At 43.7% G+C, this 27,616-nt stretch overlaps 1 long non-coding RNA gene across 1 annotated transcript in view; it reads right to left on the reverse strand.

Annotated features, from left to right (window-relative positions):
- Positions 1–1,651: 1,651 nt before the first annotated feature.
- Positions 1,652–27,616, reverse strand: part of LOC134298325 (uncharacterized) — a 29,205-nt gene continuing 3,240 nt past the window's right edge. Inside the window, exons 2-3 of the long non-coding RNA XR_010005337.1 lie at positions 21,764–21,893; positions 1,652–2,043 (exon numbers count right to left, since the gene is read on the reverse strand). This is a non-coding gene — a long non-coding RNA (uncharacterized LOC134298325). The remainder of the gene's footprint in view (positions 2,044–21,763; positions 21,894–27,616) is intronic.

The raw sequence follows: 27,616 nt of genomic DNA on the forward strand, positions 1-27,616 counted from the left end.
GCAATTTCCTTGTCGACAGCCAATTCTCTCACACCAGAAGCAACTTGCCATTTCTCAAGTCACTCCTGACACGGAAAAAAAATCCCTATGTATTTCTGCCTGAACTGAGATCTGCTGCAGTGCCCTCCACTACATCCCATTAGTGTAAGCAATGTACTTTTTTAAAAATAGAGAAATCCCTTTTCTGTCGTGGCATCCCTTTTGTTGTTGTTGTTGTTGTTATTATTATTATTAATAATATACCCACTTCTTTTCTCCCAAAAGACTCAAAGTGGTTAACACTAAACATCATACAATATAATAATAATAACAATAATAATAATAATAATAATAATAATAATAATAATAATAATAACTTTATTTTTATATCCCACCCCATCTCCCCGGAGGTACTCGGAGCGGCTTACATGGGGCCATGCCCGACAACAATACAATAACAGCAATAAAACAATAAAACAAGATCGGCAATAAAACCATTTCGCATCAATAAAAACATAACATCAATAAACAGTTATAAAAGTCAGCGCACGGCATAAAATGGTTAAAAACAGGGCTAAAAACACGGAGCTGGGCCAAGGGGAAAATCTTCAGCATGGTAGAGGTAGTTTCACAGTTTAAAAATCAATAAAGTGCGAAATAATCGTGGCCAGGCAGCCTATTATTAGATGGGCAGGAAAATCGACCCTATAATAATTAACCCTCAAAGGCTTTTTGGAAGAGCCAGGTCTTAAGGCTCTTCCGAAAGGAGAGTAGGGTGGCGGCCTGTCTGATCTCCCTAGGGAGGGAGTTCCAAAGCCGGGGGGCCACAACAGAGAAGGCCCTCTCTCTCGTCCCCACCAGCCGCGACTGCGAAGGTGGTGGGAGCGAGAGGAGGGCCTTCCCCGACGAGCGGAGAGAACGTGCAGGTTCGTAGGGGGAGATGTGGTCTCTAAGGTAGGTGGGTCCCAAACCGTTTAGGGCTTTGTAGGTGATAATCTGCACCTTGAATTGGGCCCGGAAAATAAACGGCAATATGTAAATTAAAACTCAAAGGATGCTAAAATTAAAATAGAATTAAACACAGGACTTACTCTGGCTTTCTTCTAGTATAAAATTAAAACACTACTTTTGGGAAAGCCTTTGGATTCCCAATGATTCTGCCTAAACATTCATATGTACTGTTTTAACAATTCTAATTTGTTTTAAATCATTAAACTGCTTCAAAAAGCTTTTTGACTATCTTTAAATGATCTTTGACAATTTGGTGACTTTAAAGTTCAAGGTGATTTTATTTGTCTGCTGCCCCAAGATCATCTGATGTAGGATGGGATAAAATATTTTAATAAATGAACAACAATTATAATAGACCGGATGGTAATATGTCTCTGAGATATATAGCGAAATACTGTCCTACCTTACAGAGTTGCAACTGCAAATTAATTTTTTTGCAAATAGACGTTTTGGACAGGATTGTCTCCTTTTTTGGTATTAAAACCTGCATCTTGACGACAAAGCTTTGCAGAACCTTGATTCAAAACAACTATAGACAATGCTCATGAGATGTGCTTTGATTGTTGACCTTAATCCAATTTTTCTGCAGTTGGTTGCAGTCAAAGGAAAAAAAATAAGCTGCAATTCTTATTTGGAAGTAAAACTCAATAGGAAATACTTTTGATTCTGATTACTTAGGACTGTGTTTCATATTTTGAAAAGTTAGTTAAGCTGCCTGAAACTACTCTTATTATCAATCAAACACTCCCATGTGTGCAGAAAGGTTTTGAGGATCAACTTGTTTTCACCCAAATTGTAATTGGCCCTAGTGCTTTGCATAAAGCACACTTGATTTAACAACGACTCCATTTGGAACCAGAAATTGGCCTATTGTCACTAATTTCATTCTCCATCCAAAAGTCTCCTATCATTCAGAAATAAATGGATGTGCAAAATGCTCTGATTCCAGGAAGGAGACGAAATATTGTGCATCACATTGCATTGTGAATTATACAGATTTATTTGTCCTTGCAGGTGCAGAGTGGTTCCAACATTGTTTCATTCCAGACAGCCCTATAATTAAAATACAGAGAGATTTTGCTTATTTGCTGCTACAGGTATAGTGAGCAAAACAATACAGCTGTTTTCCCAGAGCATCTGTGTAGGTTTCCCCATTTACCCTATAATTGGATGCAAAAAGGACCTATTGCACTTAGCCAAATGTCATTCAGAGCTAGGCAAATCCCTTTACCTTCCTGCCAAATAACCTTTGTTATTAAAAGACCATGACTTCACAATCAATCTGTTCCATATGCCTTTTATTCTCCCAACATATTTCAGGAGTGGATTTCCACTCCCCCTCCTTTCCCCCCTCTCCCAGTGTTTTATTTCAGTGAGCTGGGTTTCATTTCAGCAGATTGGGCAATCTCCACTTTTCATTCTATCATAATTGTTTTGTGAATTGTCTCAAATTCTCCAATGGATTTATGACAATCTTAAAATTGACAATGGCCTCTTAATTGCACAGGGCCTTGTGAGTCACAAAACCCTTGCTTGACCAATTTTCTTTCCTCTCACTTGAGTTTGAGCACCTATTCATAAAAAAGGAGAAAAAAAAACCCCAAATCCAAAAGAATGCTGTGCTGAAATGCATATACATTAAGGCATTGTCTAGCTCCCCTCCCCAATCTGGAAAGTAGGCTTTTCTATGAGCTGCCTAGTCACCATTTTCTTGAAGAAGTCAGCCAATATGAATTTTATATCATACTAAAGTGGGGATAGTTGCCTTCAGACAACAGGAGAATAAGCCAGCTGGACCATATATTAGGATTCAAAATTATAATTAGCTCACTTCTATGGAAATATGTTACCCACAATTATATTGCTTTTGCCAAATTCTGCTTAGTTCCGGAATGGTGCAAATTAAATTTCCATTGCAGAGGAAGTGCATTAGATACCGGTTATTGCAGAAATGACTTTTTGGGCTTGAAGGTGGTGTGGATTTTGGAACACTGTGCCACAAGTATATTCTCTTCCTTACAAGGTGATTCCATATTTATTACGGAATGGCTGTATAGGAAGAATCAATGAGGAAATTATGCACACTCACAAGAGAAAGAAATAAAGGACTACAACACAATTTAAGCCTTGAGCTCACTTACCACCTCATCACATTGAGAAGGGAAAGCAGGGGTGACTGACCATCTCTTTAAGTATAGAGAATCACCTCTCTTGTATCACCAGCAGTCCCATTTAGTGTTTTGCCTCCCCATCAGACTCACACATGCAAGTGGAAACTTAAGAGCTGGCAATACATTCATTTTACATTCACCACAAGGTCAGTATTTTTTTTATTCAGGAGACACAACCATATCCAAAAACCAAGAGATCCCTTGCCCTGTCCAAAGCCCCTTACATTAAAGGAGACTGACACCAGTTTAAAACCATTTCTTTCCATGGGATCCTATGGTTCTGCATCAAAGCCCATAGGATACAGTGATACAGGTTAAAACCATTTCTGACAGTTGGACAATGGAACAGGATGGGAAACTGTGATGATTCTCATTGCAACTGTTTTTCAGTTGTAAACATGAGAGTAAAGCATGATAAGAAGTAGGAGCTCTGAGCACAATTGCTGGCCTGTGTTCAGAGTACCCTACTTTCAGGAGATTTCTGCCTCTTTTCAACCCTGGAACATTTGATGAGCTCTATGCCTCACCATGCTTGAAAAGAGGCTGAAGTCTCCTATTGGGGAAATTTTTCAATGTGATGAGGTTGATTGCTGGAGTTCCCTCCTTTCAGGACACTTCTACCTCTTTTCAGCCACATAGGGCTATGCATGACAGCCAGAAGCACGTTAACTCATGTGATGAGCTCAGTGCCTCTCCATGCTTGAAAAGAAGTGTCCTACAACTGGGAAATTTCTCAATGTGATAAGGTGGTTAGTAGGCTTGCTCAAATAATTCGTTTTCCCCGTTTACCGTTATTGATTCGTTATTTTCGTTTGTTTTGAAGCAATATCGAACCTTGGTTGTCCACACGCCTGGATATCGCGGTTTCGAACCGCGATTGGCCGTTTTCCGTTATGGCGCCTTTCTTTTCGTTTTTAAAAAATGCTTTGGCAAATCATCCAAACTTGTTTAAGTCCACTGGGGCAATCTAGCGTGTTGTTTGCACCTTGTAGCCAATCAGAGAGCACGTTTAACCAGGGGGAGGGGCTGGTAGGACGTCCTGAGCGTGCACACGCCTCGTGGCTCAGTCGCACTGGGAATTTTGGAGAGGGTGGAAGGGAGATTTTGGTGCAGGCACTGGCAGGCAGGAAAGATTGCTGCGTCACAGCATGGCTGTGTGAAGACCGGGAGAAAAGGTGGGGTGGCTGGCTGAGTTTGGGTGGTGTGTGTTAGTTGGGTCTTTCTTTTTCTTTTGTTTTTGCAAAGGGCTGTCCTGTGGGTGTTTTTTTCCTGGTGCTGCGCCATTTTTCCTCTTGCGGGCGGGGTGGGCTTTCTCCTTTCTTTTTTCCACGCAAAAGTGTTTTTGGAAACAAGGGATCCGAGCCAGGGACGCTTCCTGATAATCCTAAGCCAAGTTTGGGAAAGAGTTGCATATCCCATACTTCCCTGTACAAAATACAACTCCTTTTGGGGAAAGAAGGGGGGGTGCCTTTGTCCCTTCACTGCTCTCAAACACAAGCGGGGCTGCTTGTGTCTCAGCCAGGGACGCTTTCTGATAATCCTAAGCCAAGTTTGGGAAAGAGTTGCATATCCCATACTTCCCTGTACAAAATACAACTCCTTTTGGGGAAAGAAGGGGGGGTGCCTTTGTCCCTTCCCCAGTCTCAAACACAAGCGGGGCTGCTTGTGTCTCAGCCAGGGACGCTTTCTGATAATCCTAAGCCAAGTTTGGGAAAGAGTTGCATATCCCATACTTCCCTGTACAAAATACAACTCCTTTTGGGGAAAGAAGGGGGGGTGCCTTTGTCCCTTCACTGCTCTCAAACACAAGCGGGGCTGCTTGTGTCTCAGCCAGGGACGCTTTCTGATAATCCTAAGCCAATTTTGGGAAAGAGTTGCATATCCCATACTTCCCTGTACAAAATACAACTCCTTTTGGGGAAAGAAGGGGGGGTGCCTTTGTCCCTTCCCCAGTCTCAAACACAAGCGGGGCTGCTTGTGTCTCAGCCAGGGACGCTTTCTGATAATCCTAAGCCAAGTTTGGGAAAGAGTTGCATATCCCATACTTCCCTGTACAAAATACAACTCCTTTTGGGGAAAGAAGGGGGGGTGCCTTTGTCCCTTCCCCAGTCTCAAACACAAGCGGGGCTGCTTGTGTCTCAGCCAGGGACGCTTTCTGATAATCCTAAGCCAATTTTGGGAAAGAGTTGCATATCCCATACTTCCCTGTACAAAATACAACTCCTTTTGGGGAAAGAAGGGGGGGTGCCTTTGTCCCTTCCCCAGTCTCAAACACAAGCGGGGCTGCTTGTGTCTCAGCCGGGGACGCTTCCTGATAATCCTAAGCCAAGTTTGGGAAAGAGTTGCATATCCCATACTTCCCTGTACAAAATACAACTCCTTTTGGGGAAAGAAGAGGGGGTGCCTTTGTCCCTTCACTGCTCTCAAACACAAGCGGGGCTGCTTGTGTCTCAGCCAGGGACGCTTCCTGATAATCCTAAGCCAAGTTTGGGAAAGAGTTGCATATCCCATACTTCCCTGTACAAAATACAACTCCTTTTGGGGAAAGAAGAGGGGGTGCCTTTGTCCCTTCACCGCTCTCAAACACAAGCGGGGCTGCTTGTGTCTCAGCCGGGGACGCTTTCTGATAATCCTAAGCCAAGTTTGGGAAAGAGTTGCATATCCCATACTTCCCTGTACAAAATACAACTCCTTTTGGGGAAAGAAGAGGGGGTGCCTTTGTCCCTTCACCGCTCTCAAACACAAGCGGGGCTGCTTGTGTCTCAGCCGGGGACTACACCAATTTAACAAAGTTTCAGCCACAAAAACAAAGTTTCTGAAGTAGAGCAATGACTTTCACAGTAAAGACAACCCAATTTAACAGGAAATAAGACTTTCAAACCAGGAACAGATTTCTGCAATTATTAAAAAATGGTTTATTATAAAAGCTATGAAAATTTGTCAAAAATCAGAGGATAAGGGAAACGTTCCACATTTTGGTGAGCTATCAGTGTTAAATGTGTTCTACCACTGTACCAAGTTTGAAGAAGATCACTCAAAAAATGAGGGCGGGAGAGCCCCCTAAGTCCCCCCCCCCTCGGGCTGTTTTTGGGCCACCGCGCATGCGCGTCCCCCATTAACGAATTAATTTCGAAAATAACGAATTTTCGTTAATTTCGAAAAATTTTGGGGGCCAGATTCGTTATTAGCAACAAAAACGAAAAAATGCCCCCTCTAATTTTGAAACGAGTTTAGAATCAAATTTTTCATGGATCGATCAAGCCTAGTGGTTAGCCGTGTTAATGTAAGATTAATGTAATGTGAATGTTTAAATGTAATTTTGTGCAATGCTTGTGAATGTAATCAGATTGCATCAGCAGAGAGTGTATTGACACTGAAAGGGTTAATCAGTCAAGCCTTTAATGAACTGTGAAGATGTGACCTTGTGTGTGCCTGGAACGTTTAGGGAGGATTCAGAGATAAGATTTCGTTCGTTCCTCTTACTTCAGTGTCTTTTGTCTTGTTTATGTCTGTTAGGTTGGATGTCAATGCTAGTGTGTGCTGTATATTTGCTCTATTCAGTAAAACTATATGTTTGCTTTTACTGAAGTCTCAAAGTGTCCATTCTTCTGTGCTCCAAAGCTTCAAAGCTGCTGCCACAATCTGAAAAGCCGTGTCCCTTTGTATAGCTGCATGAACATTTATGTTCCTTATTTGTTCTAAACCCCATTTTGTATTTCATCTGCTCTTCAGTATATAGGACTCAAGGCAGAGGCAGGGAGCATGTGGCCCTCCAGATGTGCTGGACTGCACACCCAGGCCCCATCTACATTGCCATATAATCAATTCTCCGAATCCAGATTATCTGCTTTGAACCGAATTACATGGCAATGTAGACTCATATAATCCAGTTTAAAGGAGATAATCTAGATTCAGAAACTGGATTATACAGCAGTGTTGATCCAGCCCCAGTCAGTCCCAACCAGCATATCAAGGGTGATGAGATTGTGGACCAGTAACATCTAAAGTGCCAAAGGTCTCCTAGCTCTGGTTTAAAGGAAACAATGAAAAGGGATATTAAATATCTTGTAGCTTTAAAGAAGAAGTTTTATGCAGAAGGGACATATTGCATTTAGCCCAGTGGTTCTCAACCTGCGGGACCACAGATATTTTTGCCTTCAACTCCCAGAAATCATAACAGCTGTTAAACTGGCTGGGGTTTCTGGGAGTTGTAAGCCAAAACACCTGGGGACCTACAGGTTGAGAGCCACTGATTTAGCCAAATGTCAAGTTCATCATGTTCTTTGCTTGAAAGAATAAACTAGTTTTTTTTCTTTTTATGTCTGAACTACCTCTTAGAAAACAGGGCTGGCATCTAGACTCATGACCCTCAGATAGCTGCTGAGAGTTTGACTCTTTGTGAATTTTCCTTTAGTCACTCAGCCATTGGTAATTCTATCTATGAGATGCCTCTTATAACATCATTGATAAAGTCTTTCTCCAAGGCACTCTGAAAAATTCAAAGTGGTAGGTTTCTGTTGTCAGTGGCTAGGTATGATTGCTGTTGCTGTAGAACCTATCTAGCTGTTGTTAGATAGGATCTCCAAAACTGGTTTACATGAGATGCATGTCTGCTTTGGTGCCACCTTGTTCAGCGGTAGTTCTCAACCTGGTGTCCCCAGAAATTTTTGGCTTACAACTCCCAGAAATCCCAACCAGTTTACCAACTGTTAGGATTTCTTGGAGTTGAAGGCCAAAAACATCTGGGGAGGCTTTGATTAGGACCATGTTATTCCTGCAGCTTCCCCTTCTAAAAGAGAAAGTATTATATTTAATGTTAAAATGGTTTTCCATCAGATAGTTTGAACAACAACAACAATCAGTTCCAGAAATCATAGGCCCCTTCTACACTGCCAGATTATCAAAGCAGATAATCCAGATTATTCACTTTGAACTGGATTACATGAGTCTACAGCAGAGCCGGCCCTAGGTATTTTTCAAGTGTAGGCGAACAGAACTTTGGTGCTCCCCCCCGCCCCAAACCAATCACTGAAACATAAAAGCGTTGGATAAGCGAAAATGTTGGATAATTAAGGAAAAGCCTATTAAACATCAAATTACATTAAGATTTTACAAATTAAGCACCAAAACATCACGTTTAACAACAAATCAACAGAAAAAGCAGTCTCGACTGCGCCCCCGTATGTTTGGCGCCCGAAACGACCACTTAATTTGCCTCATTGTTGGACCGGCTCTGGTCTACAGTGCCATATAATCCAGTTCAAAACAGATAATCTGGATTGTATATGGCATTGTAGAAGGTGCCTTAGTCAATTGTGATAAGTCATGTTAAGTTGTAGCCTGAAATATCTGGAGAATATCAGAATGGAAGAAGTTGTGTTATAGTATGCTTCAAATTGCTTGGGATCTATTGTGGAGTGAAATGTCATCTCCAAGGAAAGCTAGAACAGTGCTTTTATGAATTGAGAAATGGAATTATAGCTGCATTTAACAGATATGGCTACTAGGATATCCAGAGTGACTGTTAACTTGCTGTGCTGGAACATCCTAATTTCTTATCTAATGTGCCTACATGCATAACTACTCTTGTGTGTTTTGAATATTCTGCCCAAGGATGCTTTGCTTGTGAAAGAACACACTGTAAGCTTAGGAGATCATCCGAGCCTTGCATTAGAACAGGGCTAGGGATCATCAAGCTATCCAGATGTCTTGAATTTTGATCAATAGTAAGGGGTTGTGGGAGTTGTAGGCCAAAACATCTGGAAAGCCAAAAACGTTACACGCCTGCATACGATTGTTTGAGACCCCTCTTGACTCCTGCTTGAAAACTTTTGCAACTTCCCCATGTGAATAATCCCATGTCAATTGTTTTGCTTATTAATTCATTTATTTATTTTATTTATTTATGTCAATATTTATATCCCGCCCTTCTCACCCAATAGGGGACTCAGGGCGGCTTACAATAAAACACATATATAAAATTATACAATACATTGTGAATCAATTAAAAAGTTATTAAATTACATCAGACATTCATAAAAACACATAAAATACAGATGGGCATGTCTTAAATGGCCTAAGTTCAGGGGTCAATTCACATTACAGAAGTATAGTATCATTATTCCACTTGAACTCCCATGTTTCCAACCTATGGGATTCTGTAATTGACAGTTTAGGGAGGGGCGTTTAGGATCCTCAGACAGCGAACTTCCATGTCTCACTAGATTACAAATTCCAGGATTCCATAGGATGCAACAAAGATCCGCATAGTTAAAGCAATGGTATTCCCCATAGTAACCTCTGGATGTGAAAGCTGGACCATAAGGAAGGCTGAGTGGAGGAAGATAGATGCTTTTGAACTCTGGTGCTGGAGGAAAATCCTGAGAGTGCCTTGGACCACAAGAAGATCCAACCAGTCCATACTCCAGGAAATAATGCCCGGCTGCTCAATGGAGGGAAGGATATTAGAGGCAAGGATGAAGTACTTTGGCCACATAATAAGAAGACAGGAAAGCTCGGAGAAGATCATGATGCTGGGGAAAATGGAAGGAAAAAGAAAGAAAGACCAACCAAGGGCAAGATGGATGGATGGTTGGTATCCTTGACGTGACTGGCTTGACATTGAAGGAACTGGGGGTGGCGACGGCCAACAGGAAGCTCTGGTGTGGACTGGTTCATGAGGTCATGAAGAGTCAGAAGCGACTGAACGAATAAACAACAAACAACATGTCCATAACTATAATGATGTGGTACGAAGGAGCCCTGTGCCACCAGTCTATGTCTGCGTTCATTTGTCTATATGGATTATCCTGAGAGCCGAAATCACTACCTTGCTCTCTAGCCCACCATTACTAAGGTGTGATCAATGAGTAAGACACTAGGGAAAGGACTTTCTCAGTAATGGTGTCACCAATGTAGGCTCCTTTTCTTCTTTTCCTTTGTATTCAGAGACACTTTAATATTACAAAAGGCATTTTATGACTGGTATACTGCTTTCATTGTTGATTTTTAACATAACGTATGCTTACAATATTAAAGGTGATTTGCATGTATTTTAAAATTCGCTTGTAGTTTGTTTGATGCTTGATCCAATTTGGGAACAGAATAAACATAATTTAAATCAATCAATAAACAACCAAGAATCATTTTTAAAAGGGCATTTTGGAAGGGTTACCAGGATAATGTACGTAAATCAGGTTTAAACACTTGCAAATTGCTATATAAATGCTAAGTATTAGTACTATTAAGTCTTATCCCACAGCTTACTGCTGGTCTACAAACTCCTCTTAGGGAACATCACTGACAGACAATAGGCTTAAAGGTTGGCATTGCTCTGGATTTGGAGTTCCACAACATGTGGTCGGCAATCAACATTTGGCAGAAATGCCCCTTCCTCCTATCTCTTTCACCCTAATAAGTCATTTACTTGATGCAGGGCTTTTAATTTATGAATTTCAAAAAAATGATTTGATTATCTGCTTAATTTCCTTGCAACAAGACTATTGGAAACGTATCAGGCCGACTTCTGTTAACTCCATAGATGGCAATGAAAGTGCAGGGATGAATCTTGTCACTGCAATTTGAAATGTAGTGATTGGTTGGAAACAGTCTGCTTAAATCCAGTGTTTTTATCCTTGTGTCAGCATTTAATTCCATTTGCATATAAGCCTATTTCCCTTCTCTAAATTTAATTTGTTAGAGTTTGGCCCTCAGCAACAACAACTACAAAAAGTAATTGCATCTCAGTGTCGGGCATCGGTGCCAACACAGCATGTGCTATAAAAGATGCTTCACACACATTTTAAAAATGTAGTCATTAGTGCCATCATTCTGCCTGGTAACAGGAACGTGATGGCATTAAAATGTGCAAAGGGTTTTCTGTACGAACATGTGTTTTGCCTCATCACTGAATGCAACCTTTCCTAAGAGGCCCAGTCAGTTATTTGGGGTGACACAGTATAGTGTGGTGGTTTGAGTGCTGGACTAGCAACTTCATCAGACAGGAGAAGAATTGGTGACATGCTCCACTTTGCCTCCCCTTTAAGCATGGAGTCCACTGGCTCTCATTACAGGACACACTACTACTTCTGGTTGGGCCCCATGCTTAAAGGGGCAGCAAAGAGGAGCATACCACAGTGGCGTTTCCCCCTATGGGATTGCCATGTGCCCTGACAGCGTGGTGATTCCAGCATCCAGTGTGAAGAGATCAATTCACTGAGAGATCAGGCTTTGAATTCCCACCCAGCTATGGATACTCATTGGGTAGCTTCAGATAAATCACATTCACTCTGTTGCACAGGAGAGCAATGGCAATGCAGTCCCAAATAAATATTGCCATGATAGAGTTGACTTGGAGGTACTTAATGACAGAGACCCTTTTGCACTTGAATCAATGTAGAACCATGGAGTAGAAAGCTGGTCATTTCCCCCACAATGATGAATATGGATAATCACAGAGAGAAAGATCATAGGTGTTGTGACCTCAATTCCTGGAAGGCAACAAGTTTAGAACAAAATTATTTACTGACAATGTGCTGTCCTGGTCCTGCTGAAGTAGAATTCAAAATTTTGGGTCTCTTCTAGCAAAGGAGACCGGTGCCGAATCCTGCAAGGAGGGTTGCACAACACCTGGTGAGCCTTCTGAGAAGTGAATTAGAATTTACCTGTCAAAAAGATTATCTCACCCAAGTTCTGTGAAGCAGAGAGCACCGAAGCCTTTTATTCTGTCCAGCTGGTACAGGATGACGGTTGCAATGTGATGCAGAAATAAACCGGCATACATTTACAGTGAAAACAGCATTTTTATAGAATCATAGAATCATAGAATAGTAGAGTTGGAAGAGACCTCATGGGCCATCTAGTCCAACCCCCCGCTAAGAAGCAGGAAATCGCATTCAAAGCACCCCCGACAGATGGCCATCCAGCCTCTGCTTAAAAGCTTCCAAAGAAGGAGCCTCCACCACAGTCCGGGAGAGAGAGTTCCACTGCCGAACAGCCCTCACAGTGAGGAAGTTCTTCCTGATGTTCAGGTGGAAACTCCTTTCCTGTAGTTTGAAGCCATTGTTCCGTGTCCTAGTCTGCAGGGCAGCAGAAAATAAGCTTGCTCCCTCCTCCCTATGACTTCCCCTCACATATTTGTACATGGCTATCATGTCTCCTCTCAACCTTCTCTTCTGCAGGCTAAACATGCCCAGCTCTTTAAGCCTCTCCTCATAGGGCTTGTTCTCCAGACCCTTAATCATTTTAGTCGCCCTCCTCTGGACGCTTTCCAGCTTGTCAGCATCTCCCTTCATCTGCGGTGCCCAAAATTGGACACAGTATTCCAGGTGTGGTCTGACCAAGGCAGAATAGAGGGGGAGCATGACTTCCCTGGATCTAGACGTTATTCCCCTATTGATGCAGGCCAAAATCCCATTGGCTTTTTTAGCTACCGCATCACATTGTAGGCTCATGTTTAACTTGTTGTCCACGAGGACTCCAAGATCTTTTTCGCACCCACTGCTGTCAAGCCAGGCGTCCCCCATTCTGTATCTTTGATTTCCATTTTTTCTGCCGAAGTGAAGTATCTTGCATTTGTCCCTGTTGAACTTCATTTTGTTAGTTTCGGCCCATCTCTCTAGTCTGTCAAGATCGTTTTGAATTCTGCTCCTGTCTTCTGGAGTGTTAGCTATCCCTCCCAGTTTGGTGTCATCTGCAAACTTGATGATCGTGCCTTCTAACCCTTCGTCTAAGTCGTTAATAAAGATGTTGAACAGAACCGGGCCCAGGACGGAGCCCTGCGGCACTCCACTTGTCACTTCTTTCCATGATGAAGACGACGCATTGGTGAGCACCCTTTGGGTTCGTTCACTTAGCCAATTAGAGATCCACCTAACCGTAGTTTTGTCTAGCCCACATTTTACTAGTTTGTTTGCCAGAAGGTCGTGGGGGACTTTGTCGAAGGCCTTACTGAAATCCAGGTAGGCTACATCCACAGCATTCCCTGTATCGACCCAACTCGTAACTCTATCGAAAAAAGAGATCAGATTAGTCTGGCATGACTTGTTTTTGGTAAATCCGTGTTGACTATTAGCAATGACCGCATTTGTTTCTAAGTGTTTGCAGACCACTTCCTTAATGATCTTTTCCAGAATCTTGCCTGGTATTGATGTGAGGCTGACCGGACGGTAATTGTTTGGGTCGTTCTTTTTTCCCTTCTTGAAGATAGGGACCACATTCGCCCTCCTCCAATCTGCTGGGACTTCTCCTGTTCTCCAAGAACTCTCGAAGATGATTGCCAGTGGTTCTGAAATAACTTCCGCTAGTTCCTTCAATACTCTTGGATGTAGCTGATCTGGCCCTGGCGACTTGAATTCGTTTAGAGTGGCCAGGTGTTCCTGGACAACTTGTTTCCCTATTTGGGGTTGGATTTCCCCCAATCCTTCGTCCATTCCATGTTGCTGAGGTTGAAGATGGCTTTCTTTTTCTGAGAAGACCGAGGCAAAGAAGGCATTAAGCAGTTCTGCCTTTTCCCTATCCCCTGTCACCATCACCCCATCTTCTCCTTGCAGTGGCCCTATCGCCTCCTTTTTCTTCCTTTTTCTACCAACGTAAGCAAAAAAACCTTTTTTGTTGTTTTTTATGTCCCTGGCAAGCCTGAGCTCATTTTGCGCTTTAGCCTTGCGAACCTTTTCCCTACAGGTGTTGGCTATACGTTTGAATTCTTCTTTGGTGATTTCTCCCCTTTTCCACTTCTTGTGCATGTCACTTTTGAGCTTTAGCTCAGTTAGAAGTTCTTTGGACATCCATTCTGGCTTCTTTGCACTTGTCTTATTTTTCTTCTTTGTTGGCACTGTTTGCATTTGCGCCGTGAGTATTTCACTTTTGAAAAACTCCCATCCATCCTTAACTCCCTTGTTTTTTAATATCGGCTTCCATGGAATGCCGCTCAGTAATTCCTTCATTTTTTGGAAGTCAGCTCTCTTAAAGTCCAGAATGCGTGTTTGACTTGTCTTAGTTTCAGCATTCCTTTGTATTGCAAACTGCAGGAGCACATGGTCACTTGCCCCTAAGGATCCAACCACTTCAACTGTATTGATCAGGTCTTCCACATTTGTTAAGATTAGATCAAGAGTTGCTGATCCCCTTGTTGCCTCTTCTGCCTTCTGGACCATAAAATTATCTGCAAGGCAAGTGAGGAATTTGTTGGACTTTGTACTCTTGGCTGAGTTTGTTTTCCAGCAGATATCGGGATAATTGAAATCGCCCATGACTACTATATCTCTTCTTTGTGCCTGTTTGGTCAGCTGTTGACAGAAGGCTTCATCAAGTCCTTCATCCTGACTCGGAGGTCTGTAGTAGACACCCACGACAAGATCTTTTTGAGTCCCGGTTCCCTTGATTCTTATCCAGATGCTTTCAAGCTGGTTTCCCGGATTACAGTCTTGCATTTCTTCTGCAACGTAACTGTTTTTGACATATAAAGCTACTCCCCCTCCTCTCCCCTTTGTTCTATTTCTGTGAAAGAGGTTATAGCCATCAATGGTTAAATTCCAGTGATGGGAGTCATCCCACCAGGTTTCAGTGATGCCTATGACATCGTATGTGTGGTGCTGTGCTAGGAATTGGAGTTCGTCTTGCTTATTTCCCATGCTCTGAGCATTAGTGTAAAGACATGTAAGCCCCTGTGACCTCCCCTCGAACTGTTTATTTGGGATTATTGTGCTCTCTGTACTTGGTCCTTGCTTGGTCCTCCCAACGGGGAGGAGGGATGAAAAGATCACATGTACATTATACAGTTTTAGCTTTGTTCCCAGAGCTCGAAAATCATTTGTGATCTTTTGAAAAGTATGCCTAGCGGTGTCATTGGTACCTACATGAATCAACATAAGGTGGGGAGGGTGATGGGGCTTTAGGAGCCTGCTGAGCCTCTGAGTGATATGGTGTATTTTTGCCCCCGGGAGGCAGCATGTTTCTCGAGCCATCCCATCCGGTCTGGAAATGATGGCTTCCGTTCCTCTAAGGAGGGAGTCACCTACTACCAAGACCTGTTTCCTTTGAGGATTGACAGGGTGTATGTCCCCTGAAGAGTGTTCCTGTTGAAGTGAATCATGTAGGTGTAAAGTGTTGTCCTCCTCCTCAACATCCCCAGTGCATTCATCAATGACAATCCATTGAGATACATCCGAGAGCCCATTACTCTCCCAAGGATGTTCCTGTTGCTCCTGGTCTATGATTGGGGATGGAGCATTTGCATGATTACATAAGTGTGACTGTGGTGATGCACTGTCCCTGTCAGGGCTATCCCCTGCGCATTGATCCAGGGTGGTCCACTGAGTGGTATCTAAGAAACTGTGGTCCTCCACAAGATGTGTTTCCTGATTGTATGTTAATGATGTAAGAATTTCAAATCTGTTGTGTAAATGCAGCTGAGCAGAGGAGTTCTGCGGAGGCTGCCTGGTCCTGCGTCTCCTTCTATGGGTGACCTCCTTCCAAGCCTGAGGGTTGTCTACCTTTGAGTTGATCTCCCCATAAGGTTCCTGATCATGGTCTTGGTGGTGTTGGTGTGATGCAGGCTGCTGATCTACAGCAGCGTGTTGTGCAGTGTCCAAGAAGAGCTCGAGTGCCTGAATGTCCTTAAGGGTCTTAATACGGTGCTCGAGCTGTTGGATCCTCTGCTCCATCAGAGTCATCTGTTTGCATTTGGAGCAGATGTAGTTGTCTAGTTTTTGTGTGAAAAAGCGGAACATGCCACAGCTGGTGCATGTGATGGGAATGTTTTGCTTTTGTTGCATCTCTTGGTGAGCGTGGTGGCCAAGTGGGATCTTTGTACAGTTAAGTAATATGCACGCACTTTATGTGCAAACTGCAACAAACCACCTCTTTGTGTATTTGTTTATGTTGCTTTGTTTCCTGTATGTACTGCAAAGGATGGTTAGTAAAGGTGCCTGACGGCGCGTGCGACACTGGCAAATAAAGCTTTCCCAGAAACTCAATTAACAGGGGACAATGCCTGCTGTCAATCAACTTAAGTACCTGGCTCTCTTTCAACACAACAGTCACACAACAGTTAGACTTTGACCACAGGAGCCAAGCCCACACTCAGTTTAAAATCTTAGCCAAATCTTAGCCAAATCCTACCTGAAGCCAGGGAGCAAAAATGTCCTCCTGCTGCCTCTGCTTCTGCGAGAACCAACTGCCCTTCTGGGATCGGGCTCTGGCAGAAACTCACACTGGCAAATAAAGCTTTCCCAGAAACTCAATTAACAGGGGACAATGCCTGCTGTCAATCAACTTAAGTACCTGGCTCTCTTTCAACACAACAGTCACACAACAGTTAGACTTTGACCACAGGAGCCAAGCCCACACTCAGTTTAAAATCTTAGCCAAATCTTAGCCAAATCCTACCTGAAGCCAGGGAGCAAAAATGTCCTCCTGCTGCCTCTGCTTCTGCGAGAACCAACTGCCCTTCTGGGATCAGGCTCTGGCAGAAACTCACACTGGCAAATAAAGCTTTCCCAGAAACTCAATTAACAGGGGACAATGCCTGCTGTCAATCAACTTAAGTACCTGGCTCTCTTTCAACACAACAGTCACACAACAGTTAGACTTTGACCACAGGAGCCAAGCCCACACTCAGTTTAAAATCTTAGCCAAATCTTAGCCAAATCCTACCTGAAGCCAGGGAGAAAAAATACATTTCTAGTTTGGAATTTCCTGCCTCCTGCCCACCGGCCGGCTCTGTGCTGATTGGCTCTGACATGAGAGTGGAGGGGGAGCCACTGGGGGCTCACTTGCCTCCTCCAATGAGAGCGTGAGCCCCATCTGTGACCTCACTCCCTCGCTGGCCAATGGGGGAGATGGAATTGCGGCAACAGGAGAGACAAAGAGTACACATGTGGAAATGACAATTTATTTATTTCGTTTCAAAAGCATTGCATTTTAAAAATACATTTTAAAAATGATGAAAAAAAATAGAGGAAATCACAAACAACTAAATAGTTTTAGACCAAAAGCAGGCAACAGCAACCACATTGTCCATAGCTTTAAACAACTCCTCCTCCGTGCATGAGGCAGGACATTGTGGGCAAGCATACATATGCGGAGTTGTTTGTTCTGCTCCACAGTCAGACAAGGTGGAGGATTCCTCCAGGTAGTGCCACCTCGCCAAGTTGTCTTTAGATCTGCCCACTCCGCTTCTGAGTCTGTTCAGGGACTTCCAAGTTGCCCATTCTTGGTTTGCCCCTGGAGGAAGACCCTCGTGGGGGGCCATCCAGTTGGAATTGCCAGGTTTAGCTGCCCAGAGGGACACCCTTGCTGCTGCTGGAGGAACATCAAGAGGAGTGGTGGTTCTCATGAAGCCCTTCCTTGATTTGAGTCTGGTGGGAGGAGGCTGATAGTCATGCAGTGGATGGCTTTCACAATGTTCAACCTTATTTCTCTCACAGTTAGCAGCAACTTCCCATCGCACGTCAGGAGGGGCAATGCCAGCTAACTTGTAGAGTTTATCAACAGGTGTAGGTTTAAGGCATCCTGTGATTATTCTGCATGTTTCATTTAATGCTATGTCCACTTGCTTCGCATGGGCAGACTTTTGCCAGACAGGACAGGCGTACTCAGCAGTTGAGAAAGACAAGGCCAGGGCTGATGTTCTTATTACTTGTGGATCTGCACCCCATGAGCTGCCAGTCAGTTTCTGCAGGATGTTGTTGCGTGCAGCTACTTTGTGCTTGGTGTTCATGCAGTGTTTCCTATATGTTAGTGTTCGATCTAAGGTGACACCAAGATATTTAGGATGGAAACAGTGTTCGAGCTCTTGGCCTTCCAAAGTAACTTTCAGTTTCCTGTTGGCTTCGCGGTTACGTAGGTGGAAAGCACACACTTGTGTCTTGGCAGGGTTAGGCTTCAGGTGGTTCTCTTTGTAGTAGCTGGAGAGGTCTTTCAAGGAATTAGTGAGTTGGTTTTCAACTGTTTCAAAATCCTTTGCTTGTGTTGTAAGGCCAAGGTCATCAGCATATATAAAGCTCTTTGTGAGTGGTGGTAGTGGCTGATCGTTCGTGAAGATGTTAAATAAGGTTGGTGCAAGAACGCTGCCTTGGGGTAAACCATTCTTTTGCCTCCTCCATCTGCTTTTCCGGCCCTGAAACTCCGCATAGAAGCTGTGGTTTCTAGGAGGGTCTGGACAGTTTTTGTAAAGTCAAAGTCCCGGGTGATATGGTAGACTTTATGCAGCATTTTTCTATGTTGCACCGTGTCATAGGCTGCCGTAAGGTCCACAAAACTGTTCCTGTAATGCAGCCTTTCTCATAGCCTTCCTCAATATGCTCAGTCAGATGAAAAATTTGACCTGTACTTTCCCTGGTCTGAAACCTGCTTGTTGTGCAATAGGCTTGGGTTCGATAACAGGTCCTAGTCGATTTAATAGCATCCTCTCATAGACTTTATATAGATGACATAAGAGGGAGTTCCTGGCATTGGAGGCATCTTTACCAGGTTTTAAAATGGCAATGATCTTAGTTTTCCTCCCATGCTCTGGGAATCTGTTTGTGTGCCAAGCATTGATTGTAGAATTTCAAAAGCCAGTTTTCAGCTTTAGGGCCCAAGTGTTTGATTTGCTCCATCATCAGGTCATCTAAGCCAGGTGCTTTACCAGTCTTACATCACTTGATGGCTTCTCTGAGTTCTTTCAGGTTTAGAGGAGAAGACAACTGGTGGGTTTCAAGTTCTGGCACCCTGTTGATTTTCATCTTTATTCTACTGTGGTTGGTTTTCCCATTCTGAATTAGCTGGTGAGCTATCTGGTCTGGTGTCACGTTTGCATGTCCATGGTTGACCAGAGGGTCACTATTCAGGCATCTCAGCAGTTGCCAGGCTTTTCGGCTACTCTTGGACATGTCAAGGTTCTCAAGCAGCTCTATCCAACGGTCTTTCTTAGCATTAGCTAAGGCTGTAGATAGTTTTTGGCCTGCCGCTATAGTCCCATCACTGTATGGATTCTCTTGAAATAGTCTGAGATATTCCTGTAGCTGATTTAGCGATTCTTCGTTTAGGCCTGGTAGTAGCTTGTGCGACAGCCTCTAGGGATTGAGAGCCTTGAGGATCTTTTCACAGCTTCTACAAACAGGTGATAATTTTCTGTAGAAGGTTCTATATCAGAAATAGCAGCTTCCAAGGTCTCTGTAAACTTTGTCCAGTTAGCTTTATTGAAGTTATATCTTCTGCGGAATGGGACACCTTTTGGTCTTACAGCTGCATTAGCTACACAGCATATTGGTCTGTGTTGTGTGTTAGATATCGGGTTTAATACCCTTTTGATGCATTGGTGGATTATGCTTTCCTTTACAAAAATCAGATCAGGGTTATAACCACGCTTCCATTGGCCGCTATTAAAAGATGGTGGTAATTTACTGTCATGGAGGAGGCTCATTCTACTGTTGTCGGCCCACGTTAGAACTGCTTCACATTTTCTGTCATCTTCGTCATAGCCCCAGGCACAGCTATGGCTATTGAAATCTCCCACAACAAAATGGGCTTCATGATTGTGGCAATTGGTTGGGGGCGTAAAATAGAAATCAGCCCCAGGTGGTTTATAGAGTGATGATATGATGCAACTATCAAGTTCCACAGATAAGATTTCGATGTTGTTCACTTCTGTGAGGGAAGTTGCAGAGATTGCTACACCAGATCGTACAAAAATGGCACTGCCATATTGTCTGTGAGGTCGTTCCACTGCCAGTTGCATTCCAAGAATTTTTGGTCTTCTCATTGTGATGTCTCTGTGTGTTTCCTGTATACATAGGATGTCACACGAAATATCCTCAGACATTTTGGCTAATAGTTCTTCCTTAGCAAGTGACAAACCTTCTATATTAATAGACATGATTGTTAGCAATGGTCTTGATAAAGACCTTTGGTATTCATCCATTCATCCAATGCTTTTGGGGTGGAAAGATTGGCCGCTTACTAGGGTTGTCCAAATATTCGTTATGTTTCTCATTTCGTAATTATTTCGGATTGTTCTCGTTTTTTGAAACGAGTATTGAAACGTTTTCCCTGGGTGCAACTGGCAATGTAATTCGAACCATCATTGGCCCATTCTCTAATTGTTTCTTAAAATTTTCGTTAATTTTTTTCCTTCCAAAAATTTTTTAAAATATTTTTTAAAAATTATTATTTATTTATTTTTTTGTTTCTGCGACCTAACATGAATGGGAGCCTAGCGCAGCCTAACATGGCCGCTCCCTGGCCAATCAGAGTCTTCCACGATGGCTGCCAAAGGTGGGGGCTAGCGTCCTCCATGTCCACGTGGAGGATCTCTGTGAAAATCCCCAACCGCAGCCGACCCAAGCCATTCTGGGTTGGGATACTGAGGAGAGAGGGTGTTTGGCGCGCGCTGGGAAGCTGCTGCTTGCTTGTTTGGGGGAGAGAGGGCTAACTGGGGGTAGAGTGTTTCTGTTGTTGCTGGTTCGATATTGTGTTTTTTGGGGGGGAAATTGGCTGGGGGCTTGGGGCAGAGTCCTTGCTGTGGCTGGCTTTAGTGAACTTTTTTTTCCAAAGGACGTCTGCGTTCCTGCAAGTGCATTGCTTCCCTCCCGCTCCGTTTGTAATCCCAAGCCCCCGGGCTGAGTGTTATTGCAGCAATCACAAAGACACACATTGTTTTCAAACCTAAAGGGTACATTGGAAGAAATAGTTTTCAAAGGACGTGGGGCACCCGCCAAGGCATTGCTTCCCTCACGCTCCATTTCTATTCCCAAGCCTTGGGCTGAGTTTTATTTCTGCAATCACAAAGTCAGATATTGATTTGATTCAATAGAGGGTCCACAGCAATTTATAGTTTCCAAAGGACATTGCCAATCCTGTCAAGGCATTGCTTGGCGTGTGCTGCATTTCTAATCCAAAGTCTACACAAGTAGAAGAGGAACTTTTACAGTGATAAGAACCCAATTGAACAGGAAATAAGACTTTCAAACTAGGAACAGGTTTCTTCAAATATTGAAAAATAGTGTATTATAAAAAGTTATAAAAATTCGCTAAAAATCATAGGAGACGGGAAACATTCTGCAATTTGTTGAGCAAAGAGTGTGGAATGTGTTCTCCCACTGTACCAAATTTGATGCGAATAGCTCAAGAAATGAGGGCGGGAGACCCCCAGAAAAGTCCCCCTGGTTTCCTGTTTTTTGGCGATTGCGCATGCGCGTCCGCCATTTTAGAAACATTTTAGAAACATTACGAATTTTCGGAAATATCCGAAAATTTTGGGTGAAACATTAAGAAATAATTTCTACATTGAAGAGCCGGCACCCCCTACTTTAGAAACGAGAATTGAAACATTTTTTCCATCGATCGGACAAGCCTAGAAACGTTGCCCAGGGGACGCCCGACTGAATTTACTCAATCTTCGAGGAGGCTCTTTCCGTGTCCCCCTGGAAATGACAAGATTATAGGTGACTCAAAGATGATCTTTTGTCCAAATAGCTCAGTGACCGCCTGTGGCATTTTAACCGGGCCTGGCTTATGGTTTCATTGACTGATTTGTCCAGATTCATGCATGGGAGTCTGGCCCCTGCTGGCGTGTCCATTGTGGTGACAGGAGTGGGTGAAAGGATTAGTAGGCGACTCACTTTTGAGAAAAGAGGTGGCTTCTGTTGAAACTGGCCTCCTTCCTCCAGGAAATGAGTCCTTTGTGATGTCCAGTAGGGCCTCTCCCCAGGTAGTCTGACATTCAATGTCCTCTGAAGTCTGTGGCGAGACCTATTGTCAATAAAGGAATTTTGAGAGACCAAGCTGTTGTAATCCTGTGTCCTTATTTGGACATCCGGGGGTGATGATAATTGACCTGCTCCAATTATTTATATATATACAGTATATATATGTGTGTGTGTGTGGGGGGGGGGGGCGGGAGACATGGCAGCAATGAAAATAATATAGGCAATAAGAAATAATGATAACAATAATAAAATGATAGTGACACATGAGGAACCCCATATTCCGGGGAGAATCCAAACATCCAATAGGGCTGGGGAAACAAACACAGGTTCGCTTATGACTGTTTGTCCAGGACACGTATTCATGGGGTTTTCTTAGAAGGGAAATCCCAGGATTTCCTTTCCTGCCCAGGCAGACGAAGGGGGCAGGTTGGGGTACCCTGGGACTTGGACAAAGGTGCGAGGGTTACATGGGAGTTTATGCGGGGAAATGGGGAAGAGGGGTCCCTGATAACTAAGAGTTCATAAAGTTCATGAAAGGGGAAATGAATGGCAAGGGAAAAGGAGCAAAATGTGCAGTAGAGTCTAGTCTAAAGGAACAGAAAAATGTGTGTCAAGGTGATACAGAGAGACAGAAAGATACATTTCAATTTTGAGAAATGAGGCAAGATTATAAAATATATTGTTCATTGGGCTCTTTTTCTCTCTCTCTTGCTAGCCCCCAGACGAAAAGGCCAGAAATGCAAACCCTCCTCCGCCCAGCTTTTGACAAAGAGCATTCTGCCTGAGAACTAACGATTCAGTTACTTGTTTCTTACCCTAGTCAAAAGCTCTAAAACAAAAGAGAAAATCTACATTTCTAGGCCTCCAGTCCAAAGGCTAGCAAAAGGGGGAGAAAAACAAAAAAACTGGGCTTGGCAAAGGTCAAATACCTTTTGTGATATGGTTTCCAGTAATAAATTTGTTACCTTCTGCTATAAATATATGAAATACTATCTGTGCCTGGCCATGCGTTGCTGTGGGGAAGTATGGTGGTATGGGAAATAAAGTATTGAGGAATTGGTGGTAGTTAAGGTAAAGGATAAAGTTTTTCCCCTGACATTAAGTCCAGTCATGTCCAACTCTGAGTGTTGGTGCTCATCTCCATTTCTTAGACGAAGAGCTGGCATTGTCCGAAGACACCTCCAAGGTCATGTGGCCACTGGCATGACTGCATGGAGCGCCATTACCTTCCCGCCGGAGCAGTACCTATTGATCTACTCACATTTGCATGTTTTCGAACTTCTGGGTTGGCAGAAGCTGGGGCTAACAGTGGGGGCTAACTCTGCTCCCCCAATTCGAACCTGCGACCTTTTGGTCCGCAAGTTCAGCAGCTCAGCGCTTTAACACGCTGCGCCACCAGGGGATATTATTTCCTCAAGCTTGTTAATATACAATATTTCTGATTGTTCCTTTTTTTGTCTGTTGGAGGCAAGCATGAATGCTGCAATTAGCCAAAATGATTAGCATGTAATGGCCTTTCAGCTTTGAAGCCTGGCTGCTTCCTCCCTGGAGGAATTTTTTTGTTGGGAGGTGTTAGCTGGCCCTGATTATTTCCTGTCTGGAATTTCCTTATTTTCAGAGTGTTGTTCTTTGCGATATTTTATGTGCTTCTACTGTTTGTGTAGATGAAGAAGTACCCATATGCATTGCTTGAGCGCACACACTAAAAAAAAAGTCTGTGGCCCTCAGAAAACAGTATTTGCCAGACTTTGGTGATGGGAATACTTTGTTGGGAGGTGTTAGCTAGCTCTGACTGTTTCCTGTCTAGAATTCCCCTATTTTCAGAGTGTTGTTCTTTATTTAGTGTTCTGATTTTAGACATTGTATTGTTCTGTTTTATTATGCCATAGTAATTTTTATATATTCTGATTGTAGTGTTTTTTAATACTTGGAGCCTGTGACGGCGCGAGTGGCGCCATTTATATGTCAAACTATAAGTTTCAAGATTTGAATTGCTGTATCATGCCTGATTTTGCCCTTACCCTGTAAATGTAGTTGGATTGGTTATTTATATCTGTCAATCAATGTTGTTTGTACCTGTTATTATTGCTCACTCAGCTAAACTGTTTGGCTCCACCTCTTCCTGGAGTAGGACTGTGTTTCCTCCTTTTCATTCCACTCTATCGGATGGACGTGAAAGAGAGGCTTGGCTCTGAAGGCCCTTCAAAAGTTACCTCTCAGCACCAATTCTGAGGTTCTTACCCTTGGGACTCACACTTCATGTTCAGGGCCAACCTGAACAACGTTGAGGAGTCTCAAGCGCCTTCACATCAGTCCTTTGGCAACAGAGGAAGAATCTTGTCTTCAGATATAGGTCATTGGACTGAGGCTGAGTTTGCTCCGGTATTCACAGCCAGAGAAAGAGGGATCTGGACAAGCTTCATGGACTTAAACAATCAAAGACTGTAATGTATATTTTCTTTTACCCCCTTTGTGAAGAATAAACCCAGTTTTTGAGTTAACTACAGTGTTTTGGTCCTTGGGAGTTCCAGTTTCCCTAAAGGAGGGCAAGAAGCAATCCCCTGGGGAAAGATGTCACGTCCATGCCTCTTTCACTAAGAGTTTATAGCCCCAGGCGCGACGGCACAGTGCTGAGAGGACCCTTCTTTTCCAGCAGTGCTGAGAGCAGCCTTCTTTTCCAGAAGTACTGAGAGAGAAGCCTTCTTTTCCAGAACTGCTGAAGGAAGCCTTCCAGAAGTGCTAAGAAGGGAAAAGAAGGAGCCAGGAAGGGCCTTGAATTTGCCAAGCCCATAGTCTCCTAAAGATAAAGAAGTCAAAGGAAGCCCAGCCTTCACAAAATTGAGACATTTGCAAGCTTTCCTGCTCTTTTGCATCTGAAGCAAGCCTTTGCAAATTGAGACATTTGCAGCAAGATCAAGCTTTCTGCAAAGTGGATACATTTTGCTAGAAGCCAAGCCTTTGCAAAATTGAAACATTGGCTAGGTTTCCCGCCTTTTCTGTTTATCAAGCAAGCCAGCAAATCGCTACATTCAGCTCTTGCAGCTGCACAAGATCAAGCCTTTTGCAAAGTAGATACATTTCTCCAGAAGTCAGCCTTTGCAGACCAACCAAGCCTCTTCCAGAAACCAGATTGCAAAGCAATAAATTTCCAACCTTCTGCAGTTTCTGCCATTTCCTCAGAGCCTGCTGCAAGTTTATGAAAGCCCAGGCTTAACTTCTCAGTTAAGCAGCTGTTTTAATTGTCTTGTTTAAAATATTGCACTGCCCTTTTTGTGTGCCTTTAATTGTATAGTTAAATAGTATTGCATTTTTGTACTGTTTGAAACTTGGGATAAGTTTCCTTTTGAATTTCATAATGGCAAGTCATAGCAATGAGATTTTGCAAACAAGGGTCAAATCCCCCCTTGTAGAAGGTGCAGAAGAAAGGGTTCAAGGCTCCCCATGTGTAAGCCTTAGATCCAGTCTGCTCAAGATTCCATCTAATGATGCTAGCCTTAAATCCAAGCATTCATCTAGGCATAGCAGTTCCTCCCAATCCACACACTCATTCATCAGTACTTCTTCCAAAGCAGCCCACTACAACAGAGAGGCTGTCCGTTTGAAAATTAGAAAAGAGGTTTTAGAAGCAGAGGCGTCTGCAGAAATGGCTAGGCAAGACTTTGCCTTCAATGAAGAGGAACTCCTCCTTCAACAGGCTAAAGCCAAGCAGAAACTGCTTCTAGCGCAGGCTAGGGCCCAGCAAGAAGCTGATCTAGCGCAGGCTAGGGCCCAACAAGAAGCTGACCTAGCGCAGGCTAGGGCCCAACAAGAAGCTGGCCTAGCACAGGCCAGAGCCCAGAGAGAAATAGAGCTTGCAATGGCTGAAGCCAAGCAAGATGAGCTGCAACGGGATCTAGATCTGCTTCAAGTAAAAAGAGACACAGCACGAAAGATAGTCAGAGCTAACATTCTAGCCAAAGCTCTATCACAGGAACTAACCCAAGAAAACCTTAGTTTCCTGCCAACACAAGAGCCTACAGCAAAGGTTTCAGCACATCTGCAACTGGAATCACCTGTAGTGCAGAGTCATATCTCCTTTCGCCACCTTGAAGATCGCTCACCTGTTCCAATGTTCGCAACTTCAAGGCCAGCCCATTCCTCAGAAGTACAGCAAAGCACGGCCGGGAGAGTGCCATCATCTCTGTCAGAGTCCATCCCTGCACTCAGGCCTCAGAGATACCACTTGTCTACTTGGGAACAAAAGGATGACGTCTTTCAACAACATCCAGATGTCCATTCACATTGGCAAGGCATGGCCGGGAGTGAACCACCACATTCATCCCTGCATACCAAGTCAATTCTCCCATCGCTGAAGATGAAGGCTTCAGAGGTGCTGCCTGCCAGCAATCTGCTGAACCCAGCATCGCCTACCATCGCGACAAGATGTGTTCAACCGAAGAACATTGACTTCGTCGGGCCACATCACACTCCTCAGATGTACCCTTACACACTGGAGTCTCAATTGGGTTCCCTCTTGAGAAATCCAAGAAGAGACATCCGAGACAAAGGCGTCCAGAAATTCACTGACCGACCGGATGACTACCTTCTGTGGAAAATCACCTTCATGAGGGCCATTCGAGATTTCAAGCTAGAAGCGGATGAAGAACTGTCCCTTCTTATGGCGTGGCTTGGACCCAGCTCAGCCGAGCAAGTAAAAAGACTTTATGCTGCTCATGTAGCAGACCCCCAAAGAGCATTGTCCACAGCGTGGTCTCGCTTGGACCAGCGCTTCGGTGCGAGCACTGAGATAGAAGCGTCCCTCATGGATCGACTCAACAGGTTCCCATCACTGAAGATGAAAGATTGCAAACAGCTTTGGGACTTTAGTGATCTTTTACTAGAGCTAGCTTCAGCCAAAGGAAATCCAGAGCTGCCAGGTTTAGCATGTCTGGACCAGCACACGTCTCCGAGTGCCATCCTCTGCAAACTTCCTTTTCCTCTTCGAGAAGCTTGGGGGAAACAGGTGTTCAAGTACAAAGAGGAGAATGCAAATGTATACCCGCCCTTCACCTTTTTGGTGGATTTCGTCACTAGAGCAGCCCGTGAGAGGAATGACCCTCAAACAGGTCTTCTCGCTTTGTACCAAGACCTAAAGCCTGAAAAGACCTCCAAAGAAGACAAAGCCCAGGGCAAAGATCTTAGAAGGAACCTGAGTGTCAAGATGACAGACGCAACTCCTGCAACTTCTGCTCAACCAGTCAGCAACAACACCATATCCTGTCCCATTCATCAAAGGCCACACAGCCTAGCTGAATGCAGAGAGTTCGCAAAGAAGCCTTACGAAGAACGACTCCAAATAGTTCAAAAGGCCAAGGTGTGGTTTAGATGCTGCGGCGCCACTATTCACTTCTCCAAAGACTGCAAAGAAAAGGTTAAATGCCAACACTGCAACAGCATCAAGCATTGCTCTGCAATGCACAACTTCGATTCCCCTCAATTCAAAGCAAAGTCAAATTCTCCTACCAAAGAAGAAACCAAAGAAGACCAAAAGCCTACAGAACATCAGGTAGCCCTCAAGGCTCCTGCGGTTGCCTGCACCAAGCTTTGTCAAAATAGCTACAAGCCCAGGATTTGCCACCCAATCTGCCTGGCAGAGGTGTATCCAGACAAGCAGCCGTGGAATAAGAAAAGGGTCTACGTCGCTTTGGATGCCCAAAGTGACGCATCTCTTGCAACCCCAGAGTTCTTCAACATGTTTGACCTTCATACAGAGACAATAGAATACAC

Source organism: Anolis carolinensis, chromosome 4 (assembly GCF_035594765.1).
Source record: "Anolis carolinensis isolate JA03-04 chromosome 4, rAnoCar3.1.pri, whole genome shotgun sequence".
In the NCBI taxonomy this organism is placed as follows: domain Eukaryota; kingdom Metazoa; phylum Chordata; class Lepidosauria; order Squamata; family Dactyloidae; genus Anolis; species Anolis carolinensis.